Source organism: Capricornis sumatraensis, chromosome 2 (assembly GCF_032405125.1).
Source record: "Capricornis sumatraensis isolate serow.1 chromosome 2, serow.2, whole genome shotgun sequence".
Lineage (NCBI taxonomy): Eukaryota > Metazoa > Chordata > Mammalia > Artiodactyla > Bovidae > Capricornis > Capricornis sumatraensis.
In genome coordinates, this window is record NC_091070.1 from 172847786 (window position 1) to 172869561 (window position 21776).

Genomic DNA, 21776 nt, shown 5'->3' on the forward strand with positions numbered 1-21776 from the left:
CATAGATCGCTGAGGAAAGCTTTCTTATCTCTCCTTGCTATTCTTTGGAATTCTGCATTCAAATGCTATGTCTTTCCTTTTCTCCTTTGCTTTTTGGTTCTCTTCTTTCCACAGCTATTTATAAGGCCTCCCCAGACAGCCATTTTTCTTTTTTGCATTTCTTTTTCTTGGGGATGGTCTTGATACCTGTCTCCTGTACAATGTCGTGAACCTCAGTCCATAGTTCATTTGGCACTCTATCAGATCTAGTCCCTTAAATCTATTTCTCACTTCCACTGTATAATCCTAAGGGATTTGATTTAGGTCATACCTGAATGGTCTAGTGGTTTTCCCTACTTTCTTCAATTTAAATCTGAATTTGGCAATAAGGAGTTCATGATACGAGCCACAGTCAGCTCCTTGTCTTGTTTTTTCTGCCTGTATAGAGCTTCTCCATCGTTGCCTGCAAAGAACATAATCAATCTGATTTCGATATTGACCATCTTAGGCAAATAATAATGTTACAGTGTGATAAATGCAATTCTAGAATGTAGTCTGAGGGCATGTCTGGGAAAATTGTCCCAGAAGTGGTCACAGTTGGGTTGAAAGAAACTTAAAGGATGAGTAAGAATTAATCCAGAAACATAGGATTATTGAAGGGAGGGAAACATGTGAAGCATTCTTGACTGTGAAATAAAAGGTGAGTTAGCATAGAAGCAGAGGTTGATTTTATCTTGCATTATTATTTTTGACAGGGATTTTCTTGTTATATCTACGTGTCTGGCATATATACAGTTGTGAGAAATTAAGTTGGTGAAGGCCAGATTACTAAAGAATTTAGGCATCAGGTTTTGAAGGACAGGTGGAAGGATATCAAAATGAAATGAAATCTTCTTTACCACTATATTTAGTAATATGTGTTCATTCTCAATACACAGCTGTTCTTTACATACTCTGTAGCCATCTCTCCATGGTTGCACAGACCCAATCTTATGTTACTAAGTAACAGAAATGCTTGTTTCAATTTTGCTGACCTGATTGTATTCTGGGATTCTATTGTATGTGTTCTTATCTAGCCACTTGATGTTAATTATAGTCTGTAGACCATGCAAATGAAACTAAGATGAAACATGTGGTTTCAATTACAGGGCCCCCTCTCACAATCTGAAGCTGTACATCGTACATGTGTGTGCATGCTCAGTGGATTAGTAGTGCCAGCTCTTTGCAACCCCAGGGAATGTAGCCCACAAGGCTTCTCGGTCCATGGGATTTTCCCAGTGAGAATACTGGAATGGGTTACAGTTTCCTTCTCCAAGGGATCTTCCTGACCCAGGATCAAAGCCATGTCTCCTGCAACTCCTGCATTAGCATGTGGATTCTTTAACAAAACTGAGCCACCTGGGAAGCCTGTCACTGCTACCAATTCTCTATAAAGTATGAGCTTTGGCTCTATCTGATCTTTAAAACTACCTATAAAAAATGATGATCACAACAAATAACATTGTAGTTTGGCATATTTAACAGTCACCCTAGTTACTGAACTCAAGTATTCATCTTCAGAGAGTAAACAACAACAAACAGGAAGGAAGGAAGGCAGGAAGGAAAGGAGAGGAGAAAGAAAGAAAGGAGGGAGGGAGGGAAGGATAGAGAGAGGGAAGGAAGCAACCAAACTAACAGAATGCATGCCTTCATGTTAAGTAGCATTTCTTTATTCCCAAAGAAATTGATGTCTAGGAATTTCTTAGATTCTTCACATCAAAGCGTTAGATAAAATGCAAGCAGTTATACAAATATTAGTTATTTAAAATAACAATATTCTATAAATATTTTACTTACTCTTCTGCTGTCACACACTACATGTAGATTTAAATACTTACATACTGGGAAATATATATACACACACACACTATACTCAAGTGAGAATATTCTGTGTGGACCACCCCTGAAGGAAAAGAAGAATGCTCAAAACAAATAGAGTATAAGCTTTGATTAATAATGAAACAAGTTTCCATAATAGAGGGTTACTCTGGGAGAAAACATGTTGGTTTACTTCTAATGTGTGCATGTCAGCATGCCTCTGTGCATTTTGTGTGTGTATATATATATATATATATGTGTGTGTATGTGTTTCCTCTTTGGTGAGCAACAAACATACCAGTAAACTACCTTGGAAATGTCTAAAGATGGTAGACTTCTTGGATTCACTTGCATTGTTCCATTAACAATTTGTAAATTCCCCTGGAATCAGAACATATAGCCTCCTTGATCAGGCAGAGTACAGGGTCTTCTAAAGTCACTGAGCATGGTGTCACTCAGAAGAGAAGATGGAGAGTAAGATGTAGTTTGGCACGTTTAAAAATCACATTGGAGTTAAGTGCTCTTCTTCACTGAACAAACCACAGTGAACAGAGTGAAAGTAAGGATTATAGAATATAGTTTTTAGAACAGCATCTACTGTGGATCTCCCAAAGAGAAGCCAGTTCACTGACTCTAGCCTATGGGGCTGCAAATAAAGATGTGTCTCCAACCCAGGTTTAGTTGGCTGCCCACAAACCTCGGAAGTAGTTTTGATGGGAATTTAAAGAGCTGAGATTTAAGAAAAAAAAAAAAAATAATAAAAACTTGAGAATACTGACCTTAGCAAAGCTCATCACTCAATTAGGGGGCTTCCCTTGTGGCTTAGATGGTAAAGCATCTGCTTGCAATGCAGGAGACCTGGATTCAATACCTGTGTCAGGAATATCCCCTAGAGAAGAAAATGGCTTACCCACTCCAATCTTCTTGCCTGGCGAATTCCATGGATAGAGGAGCCTGGAGGGCTGCAATTCATGGGGTCACAAAGAGTCGGAAACGAATGAGCAACTGACACAAACAACAACAACAACAATGGTGAGTTATTAGGATCACCTTCCCTTAATACGTGAATCAACAAATACAATAGAGGCCATCACCCTAGCGGTGGTCCAGCCTCTTCTACCAATTGATCAATGGTCATATTACATGGCATGTAGATTGGGTGCCCATAGCTCACAGATTTCCTAGATTTCACATATGATTTACACAAGTTGTCCCCAAGAAATAATATTAGTAAACCTTACATCTGTGTACCGTGATTTGGATGATATATGACATGCTCCATCTACATTTACAATAAAAGGCAGAAGTAAACTGATTCTACTCTCAATTTCTCTTAGACAAGTTTTGGAAACTTGATCTCTCCAGTCATCTGGGTTTCTTGGGACATTCAGGGTTGGTCAGATACCATAATACTAACTGTATGGGTGGGATATCAGGAATTCAGACATGCTAAATTTTTAATAGAAGAGTCTCACTTTATTATGATTATTTCTCACTGAGTCTAATATTATCTCTATTTTCTCACATTCATGGAGATGAAATCTAGGTGTCTATTCTTTTATTGATCAGTAATGAGCTTCTGTGAAAAGCCTACAGCCTTCATTCCTTTATAATTACCAGTTTAATCTCTAAATAACATGGATATCACATGGATTCTAAGCAGAAATTCATCTCCACTTAATAAGACATTCACAGTTTTCTAAAATTATCCCAAGTCTTGCACTCAGAGTGAAGGGAAAGATTATGCTCCATATGCACGGCCACATTTTTGTGTGTATTTAAATAAAGCAGGCTAGAAACCTTGAGAGAATTAGGAATACTTGACTCTGCTTTTGTTATTACTTAGGAAATCAGTTGGGTCACTTTATATGTTCTTGATTTTGTAATGATAATGTTATAATATATAATCTTTGAAGATCTTTTTTTGTTTGTTTGAAATGATATAGCTCTACAACTTTGATGTAATAGGACTGACTAGACCATCTAAATTTAATTCTCAACTTATCTTTATTAACTGGACATAACTCCCTAGGAAAGATTTTTTGATACAATTAGATGTTAATGAATCCAAATTCCAATATTTGCCAACTGGATAACACTGGACATATATTATGCTAGATATATAAACATCTCTCAGCCTCAGATTTTACATCTTCAAAATAAGAGAGCTGGAAGGATAACTCTTTGTAACTTTCTAAATAAAAGAATCTATTTCTTAGTGGAGAATTTCTTTCCTAGAAAAACAAGAACATTGTCTTTTTCTATCCTCAGTGAATAACATGTCTCTTCTTTTGTGCTCCTCTGTCAAGATAAAAGCCTTTTGCCCTAAGTATGATAGGTTAAGGCATTTAAGAAAGCATGGACAAGAGATGTCAATTATGGGTTTAAACTTTGATAATATACTCTAAGTTTTTACAGACCACTGGGTGATTTCTCCCCTTTTCCACTCCACTTGTTCTCTTTGGATGCAGTCTGCAAGAGAAAATTCACTTTTCAGCTAGATGCTCTATGAAAAGAGCCTGGGAAAAATCCTACAAACTCTGAGCCAGCTGCAAAGAGGCCTGAGTGGCTCCTTAATGATTGCAGCCTAGGGACTTTGGACTGTGGCCCCCCATCCTGACTTCAGATGAGAGTGGATTTTTGTGAGACCATGGAAAGAGTAGGTCAGACACGACTTCTAGGCCATTCAGCACTTGGCCTTAAAGCTAACATGTTCTTCTCATATCATCAAAGAAGCTGCAGAGGCCTATCATTCCTAGAAATTACCTCAGATTGTCCTACCCTGGGGATTGGTCCAGCTTGCATTATGGAGGCCATCCAATCCTACAAATCTGCTCTGACAGAAAAATAATTTTTCTAACCTGTTGCAAAGTTAAACTGTCAAAGTATACATTTGCCAGCTTTTTATAAAAGCATCATCTAACCATAAAACAGTCTATAAATGATTATTGCTCTTTCTTTGTAGTAAAGTGATTAGAAATCATTATTTCACACATATGCTTTATAGCCTATTAAATACAATGTACATGCCATATTCAACATCATTTTCTCTCATTTTAATCTATATTTTTCCTAAATATATAAGCATAGTTTTACTGTTTGAAGGTAAAACAATCCTCTAGAATATGTCTTGGTGTTTTAAACCTGTGTGTATGGTGTTTCTTTCCTTCATATCAACTAACTGGATTGGTGCCACTTTGTTAGCCAGCTCTCAATCAAGCAAAGCGAACACATGAATTGAGAGATTGCTGCATATGGCAGACAGTACTGAGTAACTCTGCAGAGAATAGTTTCTGCCAATTTTGGGTTCTAAATCTGCTTTATGTTCACATTAGTGTCCTCAACTGAGACGAGAATTCCAGCTTCATTCAAGCCACAGTAAGCCTTGTTTTCCTGTTGGAATCAGGATGTATTCCTGAAGCTGTGTGCACAGAACAGTAAACCAATCATTGTAGAATGAACTATCAGTTTGAAATGCATAACACAACTGTTCAGTTGGTAATAAGAAACTGTTTTGTTTTACATTTGAAAGTCTGGCATTTAGCTTATGATTTTGTCAATATACACTAAAGGCCACAGAAAAAGGGCTATGATGAATCTGCTTTCAGCCTAACTCTGGGCACTTGTGTGTTTTGTTCTGGTGTATTGCTACATATGCATAACAATAATATTGCCTAGATTCAAAAGAAAATATAAAGACCATTTCCTGAATAAAATATATGTACCTAGCAGGAAAATCATATGCGGAAGGTTTGAATGCAAAGGTTATCAGTTTATTACAGCAACAAAAAGCAATGTTTGTATTAAAATAACTATATAGTTTTTTATTGGCTTGTCCTTTCAACAAATATTTCTTGAGCACAATAAGCCACTTGTGGAGGAAGCCACAGGTGAGTATTACATAGATTTTGCCCCAGGAAGATTAAAATCTTTTGGGATGAGTAAACATTCAAATGTAATAAAGGGAGCTACAAGTTACTCTCACTCCTCAAGCAGTTTATATGGACAAAAGGTTAATACCATGTTATGCCATCCCTCATGTTTTCTCACCTTAGGTTTATTCTGAGATAAGTACTTGAATGCAAATAGTTGATTTGAGAAGCAACCTTAGAAAGCACTGGTAGGAAGATGAGGAAAGTGAAATAAGAAAGGGAAGGAAGCCAATACTGGCTGCATTAAATGAGCAGAAACTAGCATGGCGCCCTGGGCATAATCCCATTTGGAAATGCCCAGAGACTGCCTAGGACACACTTCTGACTCAACCCACTGGAGGGGCAAGGAAGACTGTTCTTTACCCACCCATTCCTCCCATAAAATTGTTTAGGACTACTGCTGGTAACAGTAGATTCTGGACACATCCAAGCTACCCTGAGCATTGAACAAATGCTTTCTGTGGCCAGATCTCAGGGAGAAACTTGGATCCAGACTATAATTTCTATAGGTCCCTCTGTCCATGGGATTTTTCAGGCAAGATTACTAGAGTGGGTTGACATTTCCTTTTGCAGGGGATCTTTCTAGCCCCAGGATCGAACCTGTGTCTCCTGATTGCAAGTGAATTCTTTACCCTTGAGCCATCAGGGAAGTTGTAAACACATCTAGAAATGGTGAGTGCCAAGGGGATATTTGGGAAACAGAGACTGTGTTTACTTACTCCCTTAGCTATAGCTCATACATAGATTTAAACACATTGTGAGCATTTTGACAATACCAATTTATATAACAAATGTTATACATTCTGTTCTCGATTGTATTTTCAGTTCCTGCAATAAATAAAAAGAATATTATCTTTCTCTCTAATTCCTACTTCCATTTATTCCTCATTTGTTATTATACAAGTGACTGTTATAATGGCTTCCTGTTTTCTTGGCCTCCAGTGTGCACCTGGTTTAATCTGCCTTATATAATATTGCACCTTAGCATGCATGCACACATTTAGTGTTATCAGATTAATATTTTTATATCTTCCTTTATGAGTTCCAGTGGTTTTTTTCATGCCTATTAATGCATTCCTAAATTTCTTAGGCTAATATCTATAAATTAGATTAAGAAATTTTGGAATGCCCTAATAGGCATGGAATAAAAAACACTGGAGCTGTTTAATAAAGGAAGATAAGAAATGTTAATCTGTTAATACTATATAAGGCAGAATGTCCATAAATGGAGAAAGAAATGACAACACATTCAAGTTTTCTTTCTGGGAAATTCCATGGATAGAAGGAGCCTGTTGGGTTACAGTCCATGGGGCTGTACAGAGTTGGATGCGACTCAGCAACTAAATAACAATGACCATAAAGGCTGCATTTTGCATCCTACAGTATATTTGTATCATTATTTTAGTCTTCACAACAATTTGTGAGTAGATATTTTCACTCACTTTTGAAGATAATAATCTTAGTTTGTGATTCCCCCCCCCAGATAATTCAAGTGAAGTTATTGTATCATACAGAGGCAAGGACTTGGAATTTGAAGTCAAGTGTGCTGTTATCATTCCTTGGGCTTCTCTGTCCTTCTATATGCCAACAAGCCCAGCTCAGACTCCTTTGCTTGTGCTTGGTGCTGGAAGGGCCCATGGGTTTGTAAGCACAGAATGCCACTGGAAACAGGGCATCACTTCAGTGGTTGGATGTTCTCATTTGTGATTTAATATTTACTGTGTATCAGTTTGATAATTCAGGTGCAGGGTACATGCAAACAGAATATTTCATGTCATATACACACATATATGTGAGCATGCTTATACAGACACACCAAAAATATGTAAAATGAGACTTTCTGTCTCAATATTAGTTTATCTCTATCTCACCATAAAATCCATACTTTAGCAGTAGGTTCAAGACCACATTAACTTGCTAAGGAGATGGGCAAGAACTTATCTGTTTTACTGCTATAATCTGACCATCTGTATCCAGCTTGTCAGAGAAGTTGGAAACCCAGGGGTAAGTTGGGAATTAAAGCAAGTGTTTCTTTGACAAGAGCTATGCTGAGTCCCAACTCCCAAAGGGGGCTAGGGTAGGATGGTAGTCTTCTGACCTTAATCTTAGTGACAGAATCTTCAAAAAGATAACTCAGCAAGTTTGATTGTCTTCTCAGCAGTGTGGTGACACACAGGATGAGGGTCAGACTCACAAGTGAGAATTTTAAAGGGCAAAAGGCTGTAGCTGAAGCTGCCTGCTGGGCAGCTAAATGAAAAGCAGGGCATAATTGAAAATAACTGCACTCCCACTGATGGCAGATCAAAGGGGCATAGTTCCTGCACTACTACATAAAAGAAATTTGGCCAGATTTGGTTTACATACTGCAAAGAGGAGAGATAAATGGAGGGGCAAGTGGACTTTAGCAGAAAGCAGTTGCAGGGTGGGGGGGCATTGCCAAATGCTTAGGGAATGAGGGAGGAATCTTGAATGTCTAGCGAAAGGAGGTATATTGCATATGTCAAGGGAAGTAGAGAAGAGAAAGCCTCATGATGACAGAATTTCTTGAGTAACCCATAGAAGCATCTCTAAGAGAGAGAGAGAATCTATTTTAAGTTTTCAGCCAGAGGAAACATGTCAAACTGGTTCAGGTAGGTAAAACATAGAGAATCTGCACATTTTTTTCCCTGCTATAGGCAGTCACTCCCAAAGGGAGGAGAGAAGTTTGAGTTTTAAACAAAAGCTTAGAAGATTTATCATTATTATTGTTACAATGCCCTAGATAGAATGACCACTAACCTTACACACTTTTTTGATGAAATGGTTTGTAGAACCTTTTATTTTCTAGAGTGAACAAAATCAGAGATCACGTTCTAGTGGACAGATTGAAGGCATATTCTCTTGTAACTATGAAACACATTTGACATCAGTAGGTTCTTAAGAAAAACAGTCCATTGTACATTAAGATGTTCCCTAAATTTATTTGAGCTTTACACAATGAAGCCAAACTAGCCTGAAAGATTATAATTCTTGATATTTAATGGCTTGTAAAATAAATTGAGAAAACTTTTAAAGTTTCTCCTTTTTAAAAAATGTTTCTAGAGGAGAAGATTTTATTGTATTAATGACACTAATTTAATCTACTTACGAGATAAATACATATTATTTTAGCATTAACGGCTAAACTACATGGGGAAAAAGTACATCTGAATATGGAGTATAAATTTGATTTCAAAATATCGAGACAAATTTATTTCTATTCATTTCATGTTTAACAAAATAATCCATAGCAAATACAACCCAATGGATCACAGATATGACCATATGTTACATTTAAACAAAGCCTGAAAATCTCTGACCTAAAAGTAAAAACTTTAAAGATTAACACAAAAGCAAAACTGATCAATGAATGAGTGAAGGCCCTAAGCAGGTTTGAGGAAAAGGGGGCCCAGAGATCACATTGCCTGAAGGAAAATAAAATTACTTATCATTTATACATTTTTATTAAGGCTTCTCCAAATAGAACTACACAAAATTAAAGCAAAAATGAGAAAAGAACAATCATCAGGTAAGATAGTGGATAAAGGCACAGAAAACAAAATATTAAAAAATACTGAAATTGACAATTATGGTTTAAAGTGTCACTTAGAGACTTTTTTATTGATTTATTTTTTATTTATTTTTTATTGAAGGATAATTGCTTTACAGAATTTTTCTGTTTTCTGTCAAACCTCAACATTTTAATGCATTTTAATATGTTTTTAAGCCAGAATTTTGTACATCATAGAAAATTTAAATACATGACACTCCACACACATAATCAAGATGTATTCTCACTACCAGCAGCAATACTTGAATATAACCACCACTCTCATTTTCTTGCCCTCAGAATCATATCAATGGATTACGTTTCCCTGGATAGGTTTTCCAATCAGGCTTAAACATCTTATGGTCCTTGAGTTTATCGATGCCTGCTTACTCTTTTACTTTTTCCCTTTTTTGGCTATGCAATCTGTAGATATTCCTTCCAAATGTATCCATTTTAAATACAGCCATGAGGGAAGCAACAATACACAAGAAAATCATATAAGAGTTCATTATGAAACAAATTGAGGTATATTCAAATATACAGTAAAAGCAGATGAGATCTGAGAATTCATGTGATCAATGTGATCATAACTTCTTTTGTCACTAAAAAGATATTTGTCACATGACTTCAGTATCTGTTATGAACTGAGACATTAAGAGAAATATGCTGTACGGTGAGAAGCAGTTGTCCTTATGGTAAACAATTCCCATCACTTTTTAATGATAAGGGAAATGTTGTTAAGGGTGAAATGTCTGGGTCATTTTCTAAAAGACTTCAGTATGGAGGAGGGTAACTTAAGCAAGAATGTTCTACCTACCTCTTGCTGCAATTACTGTAATTTTTCTTCTAAGAAGAAAATGGGCACTTTTGAATGAATGGATGCTCCCATGCCTAGGGCTTGTCATATCTGAAACATATTGTCAAACTTGAAAACAAAGAAATTATCAAAGATTACTAGAGATATGTCAGAAGGGTTCAAGAGTATAGAGAGTCATACACTGACAAAATATATAACAAATTAAGCATCAATAAAAGTAATTATCTAGTGAACTGAAAACATGAAATTTCACATGTGTAAGTTTGTGATGATCATGGGAGAAACTGACACTTTTGGAGGATTCTAGGAAAGGAAGTCTTGTTTTTTAAACTGACGAATCAAGAAAAAAAAGTCAGCATTAACAATATAAACAATGTGTATGTAATGGTAGTGTAGTAAAAATTGGAGACATTAAGAGAAATAGTTTAGTAGGTAGGCAGAAGCTAGATCTTGAAAGATACTGCAAGGCATAATAAGTACTTTGTATTTTATTCTAATTGCAACAGAAAGCCACAGAGTCTTTGAAGCTGATTAATGATATAAATAACAATAAAATAGTGTTATTAAAATTTAAAAAAAGAACATGAAAGGAAAGGATATCTCATTATCTGAAAAGGGACACAGATGTTGGCATTCTGCCAACAGTGAGAATACTGTCCCTGTCACTAGAGAATTAAATTTGATAAAGGAATGGAGCATAATCCTGTGCAATATAAAATGCTCTGTTGTGACTTCATAAAATACATTTTAGTGACACAAATCAGCATAGTTATGTTATTCACTGGGAATTTCAGATGGAAGTCCATGTCAGGTTAAACTTAGAATTAATTCAGACTTGGTGTTTCCAGGTGGATATGGCAGGAGAAGAAGATGTAATAAACTTAAGAGCTTTAGAGGAGAGTGAGTGTGGCACTGAGCCATAAACTCTAAACGAGTTAGGGGGAGGTGAGGGCATGAGCGAAAAGTCTTAAGTGGACTGGAGGTCTTGAGAAGACTGAAGAAATGTTGAAGTGAGAATACTTGAGTAAATGAGTGATGATAAAATAATTTGGTGAATAAAGGTAGAGCAGAATACAAAAAAATATAGATTTGACAGGTGTTATCATTTTTGATGATGAAAAGTGGAACATGAGCATGTAAGTACTTGTTTAGGGTGGAACAGAGGAAAAGTTAACTGATATCAACTATTTTAAGAAACTAAGGGACCAGAAATGGACCATCTACTATGTTAAGTTGAATGCTGAAATGCTGAGGTTGATAATAGTAATAGTAGGTAAGGAAGAACAGTTAGATTTCTGGTAGCTGTGGTTCAATCAGACAAGTGTAAGAGAAATTTATAGAACCAAAGAGAATAAAGTTCCAGGTAGAAGTTTAGGTGAATTGATTGGAAAATGATTCCTAAGGAAAAATAGGGAAAAATTATAATCAGAGAGTAAATGAGTTTAAACCACTTAACTTCATTTAATCTCAAGTTTCTCATAAATAGAGAAAAGCAATAGGAAAAAGTATTGAGTATGATAATGGTCTTAATTTCTAGTAAATGTCAAGAAGGTATTTATGCTTTCATAGATCTGTGCCCTCGACAGATATGTTTAGCCAACTACTTTGCCTCATCTTTAGTTTGAAATAACTCTCAAACTTTGAGGAATGATAAGGAAAGATATATAGTTACATAAAATTTCTTCGTTGATGTGAAGTGTTTAGTCTTAACCAATTTCTTAAATATTGAGGCAGTTTATTATGTGCTTGTGATTGAGTCAGAATGATAGCCATCAGGCACACAAATTGAATTGTTATTATCATAAATGACATGAATTACGTGCTGCTGCTGCTAAGTCGCTTCGGTCGTGTCCGACTCTGTGCAACCCCATAGACGGCAGCCCACCAGGCTCCCCCATCCCTGGGATTCTCCAGGCAAGAACACTGGAGTGGGTTGCCATTTCCTTCTCCAATACATGAAAGTGAAGAGTGAGAGTGAAGTCGCTCAGTCGTGTCTGACTCTTCACGACCCCATGGACTGCAGCCTACCAGGCTCCTCTGTTCATGGGATTTTCCAGGCACGAGTGCTTGAGTGGGTTGCCTTTGCCTTCTCCAGAATCACATGCTATTTGTTTTCAAATGTTAGATAAATCTTACATTTCTGAGATAAAGTTCACTTGGTCATGATGTGTTATTCATAAATGATAAGATTCAACTTGAGAACATTTCATTTAGACTTTGCATCTGTGTTCATAAAGTATTAGTCTGCAGTTTTATTTTATTATTTTTATTTTTCAAATTTTATTTATTTATTAATTAGTCCAAATTACCAATGGTATTTTTCACAGAACTGGAACAAAAATTTTCACAATTTTTATGGAAACACAAAAGACCTTGAATAGCCAAAGCAATCTAGAGAAAAGAAAAATGGAGCTGGAAGAATCAACTTCCCTGACTTCAGACTATACTACAAAGTTACAGTCATCAAGACAGTGTGATACTGGCACAAAAACAGAAATATAGACCACTGGAACAAGATAGAAAGTCCAGAGATAAGCCCACCCACCTATGGGCACCTTATCTTTGATAAAAGAAGAAAGAATGTATAATGGAGAAAAGACAGCCTCTTCATTTAAGTGATGCTGGGAAAACTGGACCACTCCCTGTAAAAGAATGAAATTAGAACTCTTCCTAACACTATACACACACACACACACAATTGGATTAAAGACTCAAGTGTAAGGCCAGCAACTATAAAGCTCTTAGAAGAAAACATAGGAAGTACACACTCTGACACTAATCTCAACAAGATTCTCTCTGATCCACCTCCTAGATTAAAGGAAATAGTAACTGTTTTCTTTTCTTGTAATTGCTTTGTCAGGTAATAGTTTCAGGGTAATGGCTACTTCATTACCCTGGGAAATGAAGTTTTTGTGGCACAGCTGGTAAAGGATCCGCCTACAATGAGGGAGACCTGGTTTCGATCCCTGGGTTGGGAAGCTCCTCTGGAGAAAGGAAAGGCTACCGACTCTAGTATTTTGGCCTGGAGAATTCCATAGACTGTATAGTCCATAGAGTGGCAGAAAGTTGGAAATGACTGAGCCACTTTCACTCAGAACGAGTTAAAAGTCCTTCTTCCCCTTGTAACTTCTGGAAGAGATAAAGTCAAAATTATTTTTCCAAATGGTTGGTAGTTACCAGAAAATGTATCTGAGTCTAGGGTTTTCTTAGGGATAAGGTTTTTAACTACAAATTCAACTTGTTTAAAAGAGATGGAGTTATTTGGGTTGCATATTCCTTGGGCACACCTGAATAATCCAAAATAACTTTCCCACTACAAAATTCTTTAACCTAATTATACATGCAAAGTCCTTTGGGCCATGTAAAGTAATGTTTCTCACTGTTCTAGAATAAGACCATGAACATATTTACAGGAAGAGGAATATTATTTTACCTATCACAGTTTAGCATGATGTATTGTCTGAAATCTATGTTGCCTAATATTTACATAGCTTTCCTTTGCTTAGTATACATATGGCCTATCTTTTGCATCCTTTCATTTTTTATCATTTGTGTATTGAAAGTTTGCTTCATGTAGGCAGCGTATAGTTGATTATTGCTTTTTTATGCAGTCTGGCAATCTTTGCATTTTAATTGGGGGTATTTACAATATTTACATTAATACAATTACCTTTAGAGTTAGTTAGTTTTTTTTAAAGATATAAATATTTTCTTTATTAATGACTCCAACCATATTTCTTTAGATTCAGGAGTTTTGAACGTAAATACATAGAGAAAAAAAGTTTAGATTGCATTATCCTGCAAGTCATTATCAGTAACATACTGCAAAGCAAAACAGCTTGGAAAAAAGGGGGAGGGAAAGGGGAGTGAGGGAGGGAAGATAAATAAAAGGAATTAAGTTGATCAAGTGGAATAGTTTTTTATTTTTTTTTTTATTTTTTATTTTTGGGAACCATGAAGTCCTTGCAAGCACAGCTTGCTTTTGCAGATTACTTTCCAAACATGTACAAAATGGAACCAAAGCAGAGAATCCCTTAAGAACCTGAAGAGGTACAACATTAAAAGCTACGATTATCCCGTAGCAAGTATTCCAGCCTTCAGTTGCCAACCGTTTCCTCTTCCTGTTCCCAAAAGTACGTCTTCCCCGCGATTGTTTTCATTTCCTTCTTCTTGGCATCTGGGCGTGCACAGTTCAGCTCCTTGAGGAAGTCGGATGTTTTTGCCTGCATATGTGTGTGAATATAGGGCTTCGAGCACTTGATGTGGTAGTGCAGGTAGTCTGGGAACGTGTGGATCAGGTTGATGGTGTTGTCTTGATGAGCACTGACATTGGATTGGCGAGGTAACAGCACGAAGGTAATGTAGCCATGCTGTGGCCCACAGTGGCATCGGGATCTTTCAGCTCTAGGAGAGGCTCCCCCGTTTGGCTGAAGCGGACCTATTGGGCTGTGTGGCTGGCTCTGCCCTGCATGAACACCTTTCCAATGACCACATCATCCATCATCCTTAATCACTGTGTTGAAGACTACTGTGACTTTGCCCTTTTTTGACTCAAACATACATGGTCTCATCATCCCTATAATGGATAACTGCCCTGTTCTCTCCTTTCTTGCCCTCTTCTTGGAACTGGAAGTATTTCTCAAAGACGGAGGCAAAACAGTTTCGTTCCAACACGCTTGGCTGATGCACAATGGTATCCTTGGATGCGGGCAGATTTTCAAGGTGATATAGCAAAGACACATTGTATCCTGATTCTGGATTTACTAAGTAACTTCCATACACCCTCTTTAATAACTCATCAGCACCATGTGCCTAAAGTTCCTTGTAGAATTCAAAGAAAAACTGACCATCACTTTTATTTTGTCTCCATCAGGATTTGAAATATTGTCGAGACTGGCTCGACAAGCAGGGTTTCTGAAAGTGCCATATGGTGAGAGAATGAGAAACAAGACACAAGAATTCAGTGAAAAGTGAGGATAAGAGGACCAACACCGCTCCAAGGTGAAGGTGCCGAAACTGAATCCAAGCCAGCTTAATTATACTTTCAGCCATAAAGGAAAGAATATGCGGGGAGTTAAGCTATAACTCATGTGGCCTTTAGGGCCACAGAACAAAGTGATCATTAACCATTGAGTAATTAAGAAACAATAATCAATGACAAATCAGTAACTCAGACTAATATTCTTATCTATAGATTTTTCTACCAGATACATAAAACATGTGACTCTGAGACGCCAGTTGAGAAACAGTCTGGGGTCGGTTTTACAACCCAAGTATCATATCTTACTTTCAAGACTATGAACTGTTCCCTCTGGACTTGTTCCAAGAGTCTCATGCTTTATAGCATCCAGTTTATCAATAATTATAAATTTCTTTTGTGGCCCTTGCTGGGCCTGCTTTTCTTTTATTCTTCCTATCTTCTACAAAATATGATAGAGGACTCCATCAAAATCTGCAAAAGTTACTTCTATAGCTTCTGGTTTGTTCCCGGCGGCTGCGTTCTCAAAACTTGAGTGTGAGCGTCTCCTCAATGATGTGGTTGCTTACCTCCAGCAGGATCATGGTGGCCGCTGGCCCCTGAAGCCTGAACCTGCCTGGCAAGGAGCCACCGTCACTGCTGCCTCATGGACAAGCTTGGTCCCCACTGAGCCCCTGGCTCTAGCCGGCCACTTCCAAGAGTTAGGTTTAAATCTACAGTTACTTGTCCCTTCTTTTATTTGCTCTTTGTCTGTTCTTGCACTTTTAAATTGAGTGTATTTTTTCTGTTTTTATTTTTTATATTTTTTTGCTTACTGACTAAAATTATTAAAATTTTTTAATTTAGTGGTTCCTTCAGGATTTACAGCATACATCTTTAACTTATCACAATCTATCTTTAAGTGTTATTATACCTCTTTACACATAATGCATAAGAATACCTGCAATAGTATGCTTCCTTACCTGCCCCCCAGTCTTTGTGTTATCTACCTTAAATTTCTGCGTGTGTTTTAAATTTTATATTGCATTCTATTATTTCATAAGAAGGATTATATAGGAAAAAAAGTCTTGTATATTTACACATGTAATTGCCACTACTGTTAAACTCTTCACTCTTTTGTGCAGATTTACATTTTTATCTGATGTAATTTCCTTTTATTTGAAAGGTTTTCTTTAATATTTCTTATAGGTTTGTCTGCTGGTGAGAAATTATTTTAGCTTCTACATACAAAAAATATTTCACCTTCCATTTTATAAGATATTTTCTGGAGTTTAAATTCTATGTTGACAATTTTTACCTTTCAGTACTTTTAAGTTATTACTCTCCCACTTTCTCCCCTGTCTTGTTTGCAGTGAAAAATGTGCTACTATCCTGACCCTGACCCTTTGTCTTCATTTATAATGTATCTTTCTTTCTCTGAATGCTGCTAAGAACTTTTCCATTATCCTCAGTTTTGAGTAATTTAATTATAATGTGTCTTGGTGCAGTTTATTTTGTGCATGTGCTTGGGATTTATTATATCTGTAAGTTTGTAGTTTCCACTAAATTTGAAAAAGAAAATTGTCATTTTTTTAGATTAAAAATTTTCATTTCTGTATTTAATTTTTGTGGACTCTATCACTATGTCTTCAAATTTACCAAACTTTTTCTTTCTTCAATGTCTAGTTCAGTCACTCAATTGTGTCCAACACTTTGCAACCCCATGAAATGCAGCCCACCAGGCTTCCATGTCAATTACCAACTCTCAGAGCTTACTCAAACTCATGTCCATAGAGTCAGTGATGCCATCCAACTGTTTCATCCTCTATCATCCCCTTCTCCTGCCTGCAATCTTTCTCAGCATCAGTCTTTTCCAATGAGTCAGTTCTTCGCATCAGGTGGCTATAGTATTGGAGTTTCAGCTTTAGCATCAGTCTTTCCAATGAATATTCAGGACTGATTTCCTTCAGGATGGAGTGGTTGAATCTCCTTGCAGTCCAAGGGACTCTCAAGAGTCTTCTCCAACACCACAGTTCAAAAGCATCCATTCTTTGGTGCTCAGCATTTTTTATAGTCCAACTCTCACAAACATACATGACTATCGGAAAAACCACAGCTTTGGCTAGATGGACCTTTGTTTGCAGAGTAATGTCTCTGCTTTTTGCTATGCTGTCTAGGTTGGTCATAGACAACCTTTTCTTCCAAGGAGCAGGTGTCTTTTAATTTCATGGCTACAGCCACCATCTGCATTGATTTTGGAGTCCCCCAAAATGAAGTCTCTCACTGTTTCCAGAGCTTCCCTCATGGCTCAGATGGTAAAGAATCCACTTGCAATGAAGGAGACTTGGGTTCAATCCCTGGGTTGGGAAGATACCCCGGAGAAGGACATGGCGACTCACTCCAGTGTTCTTACCTGGAGAATCACCATGGACAGAGGAGTCTGGTTGTCTACTGTTCATAAGGTTGAAAACAGTAGGATATGACTGAGCAATTAAGCACACACTGTTTCTATTGTTTCCCCATGTATTTGCCATGAAATGATGGGACCGGATGCCATTATCTTCATTTTCTGAATGTTGAAATTTAAGGTAACTTTTCACTCTCCTATTTTACATTCATCAAGAGGTTCTTTAGTTCTTTCTCGCTTTTTGCCATAGGGTGGTGTCATCTGCATATCTGAGGTTATTGATATTTCTCCCAGCAATCTTGATTCCACCTTGTGCTTCATCCAGCCCAGCATTTTTCATGATGTACTCTGAATATAAGTTAAATAAGCAGTGTGACAATATACAGTCTTGATGTACTCCTTTCCTAATTTGGAACCAGTCTGTTCTTCCATGTCCAGTTCTAACTGTTGCTTCTTGACCTGCATACAGATTTCTCAGGAGGCAGGTCAGGTAATCTGTTATTCCCATCTTTTTAAGAATTTTTTCTGCAATGTCTAACATCAATTTCATCCACTGTAATTTTTATCTCATATTTTGTAGTTTTCTTCTCTAGAATTACAGTGTGTGGCTTTTTAAAAGCATTCAATTTCTGTACCTGAATTCTGAATATACTAGAGCTGTATTAACTGTTTTAACAGCTTTCTAATTCTAACATCCACATTAGTTCTGGGTCAGTTTAAAATGATTGATTTTCACTCCATCCTGCATTCTGTTTTCTACTTTGCAGGCCTGGTGATTTTGATTGGATATAAGACGTTGTGAATTTTACTTTTTTCTGTGCTGGATTTTTTTCTGTTTTAATTTCTGTAATATTCTTGAAGTTTGCTCTAAGATGTAGTTAAGTTACTTAGAAACAGTTTGTCTTTTCAAATATTACTGTTAAATTTTGTTTTGCATTTGCAGAGAAGTGTTAAGACTAGAGTAATTATTTCCATCTACTTAGAAATGGCTCTTCTGAGTTATTTATTTGATGCTTCATGAATTACAGGTTGTTTATTCACTGATAGAAACAGTCACTATTTCAGACCCTGCATGAACACTGACCACTATTCCTTCTAGTCCTTTGGGTGATTCTTTCCCTGAGTAGCTTTCGGGTATGTACACAGTCATCACTACCCTGCTGAATACCGTAAGAGAACCCTCTGCAGACCTCTGTTTTTCTTTTTATTCTCCATACTCTGTCCTGCAAACTCTACCCACCTTGGTCTCCCTAGATGCTCAGCAATGGCTTCTCATCCCAGGCAGTCTGCTGAGCTCTGTCTGCATTTCCTGCCCTGTCTTGTGGCCTGAAAACTGAAATTTCAGAGCTATCCTCTACTGTTTTTCATCAATCAAGAGATGCAGTCATTCATTGCCTGATATCCAATGCCTTAAAAATACAGGTTATTTAATATATGAAGCTGTGGCTTTTCATGTATGTGTGCTAAGTTGTTTCAGTCATGGCCAACTCTTTGTGACCCTATGAACTGTAGCCTCGCTGGCTTCTCTGTCCATGGGATTTTCCAGGCAAAAATACTAAAATGGACTGTCATGCTCTCCTCCACAGGATCTTCATGACCCAGGGATTGAACCCACATCTCTATGTCTCCTGCATTGTCAAGCTGGTGGATTTTCAAATAGGGTTGTAAATTAATTTTAGCCCAATTACTTTGTATTGTCTAGAACTAGAAGTTCCATTGATTTGCTTTTGCTTGTAATGAATATCCTTAAGTTGACCCATTTCTATTTCCTCTTTACATTTGGGAATGATGGGGTAGAAATGAGGAAATTAAACTCTATTTATACATTCTGAAAAATCTTTGTGGTATCAAATAAAATTGTAAAAAAGATGTATTATTTATTCAAAATGGGTATATAAGAAAAATGTTGCTTTGCCAATCACCATAGCTAAAACGAGACAGGATTTTATTTTTGTTTCTTTGCCTGTTTATCTTACCATTTATTTCTTGCTATTTAGATATGGTATGTACATTTTAATCTTAGAAAATTACTCTCTTCTTTATTTTTTTTAACTTAGAGTTTTATATAAAATAATTTATTCTCATACACTTCCCTGTTGCCTGCCCTGCATACTCTGAAAGCATAAGCACTTTTCCATCTTGATTCATAACATTACATGTACATCCATTTGATAATTAATGGAACAATTTATTCTACTAGTTCCTAAACTTCTTTACCTTTAATGGTCTCTGTATCATTCTACATCAGGATCTAGGTTATACTCTTGACATTACTATGCCTTGATAATATTATTATTGTGCAATGCCTCCAAAATATTAAATCAACTCCATTTCTGTCCAAATGTTATTTGTCCCTTATTGCATTCCACTTGCCTTCCATTTTTTTTCCAGTTAATATTCTACAATTTATTAAAGTAATCAATTCCTTATAATATTATAATTTCTTCTGACTGATTCTATTCCAGGAATAATTTGGAAAAACATCATTCCTACATGAACTCACCATTTAGTTTCTCCACACCTGCCCTATGAAGCTGACCATTGATGTGAAAATAATATACAATTAATATAGAGGTCAGTAAAAATTTATGACTGCAACACTCAAAGAGAATCTACATATTGCCCAATAACCCTTCACATTCCTCTAGTAATCACCCTCTTAAGTGCTCCATATAGACTATTTCAACCGCCTGGTGCCTCAGAGCACCCATATCTCTTCCTTAGTCTCTCTGTGTTTCAACATCTTACCATTTATTTCTTGCTATTTAGAAATTTATAAGTAAATGTTTTGGTTTTATTTGATGAATAGAAAATGTTGTCTCCATATAGTGTCTTCAAATTTTCATACTCCATTTAACCATTTCAGACACATTCCAGTATGGCTTCAATCCTCTACTTATTGAAAAGTTTCTTTACTATCACAAATGACCCCTGTTTCCGAATAACACATTTCTAATTCCTCAATTTCCTGAAATTCTCCTTGATAGTCAAATGTGTTGTTAACGTTCTTGTAGCTGCACTCACTCACACACTCCTGGATTTACATTCCTACCTCACTGGCTTGTCCTGAAATCATTTTCTTTCTCCTCTATCATACACAATAAAATGTTGAATTTTTTTATGGTTCTTCTTTTTGTCTCTAGCGTCTTTCCATAGACAATCTTATTTAAGTCAATGGCTTTAGCTGGATATCATACTATTCATAAGCTTTTCTTATCTAATTTTTGTTAATGATACATACAGAAACATAAAAACATCAGAAATATCTTTTATTCTTTGATTTCTCACTTTATCTTATCTCCCAAATGTAACTCATTTTTAAGTTTGATATATTCTACATTAAAACATATCTTTAATCAGATCTCTGTTTTACAGTGAAGTTGTACAGCATCATAATTAAGAGTGTGGGCTGTGATAAAGAGCTTCCTGATGCCCATTCTCTTCTATCACTAGTAGCATGATCTGCGGGAAGTAATAACTCCTCCAAACTGTAGCCTTTCATCATAAGAACTCATACATAAAATGTTTAACATGTGCTGACATATACTCTTAACAAATATTAATTCAAAATGAATTTAAATATAAAACACGAAATTATAAAATTCCGCGAGGATCGATAGAAGACAATCAAGATGACCTTGAATATGGCAATCACTTTTTAGATATAACAGCAAAGACACAGTTCATGAAATAAATAACTGATAAGCTGGACTTCACTTAATTTTAAAAATTGTGCTATCTGAAATACCTATCAAGAGAATGAAATGGCAAGCCACAGAATGAGAGAAAACATTTCCAAAAGACACATCTGATCAAACATTTAAAATATACAAAGAACTCTTAGAAGTCAACCACAAAGAAAGAAAAATGCTATATGATTAAAAAATGAGCCAAAGATCCTAAGAGACACCTCACCAACAAGATATAAAGACAGCAAATAAGCATATGTAAAGGTATTCCACATCATATGCCACCAGAGAAATGCAGTTTAAAAAAAAAATTAGATGCTACTGAACACCTATTACAATGGCTAAAATTTGGAACACTGATAACTCCAAACACTAGCAAGGATTTGGAGCAAGAAGAACACTCATTTATTGCTGGTAGGAATGCAAGATGGGTCAGCCACTTTGGAAGGCAGTTTGGCAGTTTTTTACTAAGCTAAACCTAAGATTCAGCATTTATTCTCCATGATATTTACAAAAAGTAGTTCAGAACTTAACAACAACAACAAAAAAAACTGCACTAGGATGTTTATA

General features: G+C 36.4%; 1 pseudogene; it reads right to left on the reverse strand.

The window, feature by feature from the left end:
* Nucleotides 1-14250: 14250 nt before the first annotated feature.
* LOC138070076 (actin-related protein 2/3 complex subunit 2 pseudogene) lies at nt 14251-15715 on the reverse strand (annotated as a pseudogene).
* Nucleotides 15716-21776: the final 6061 nt, after the last annotated feature.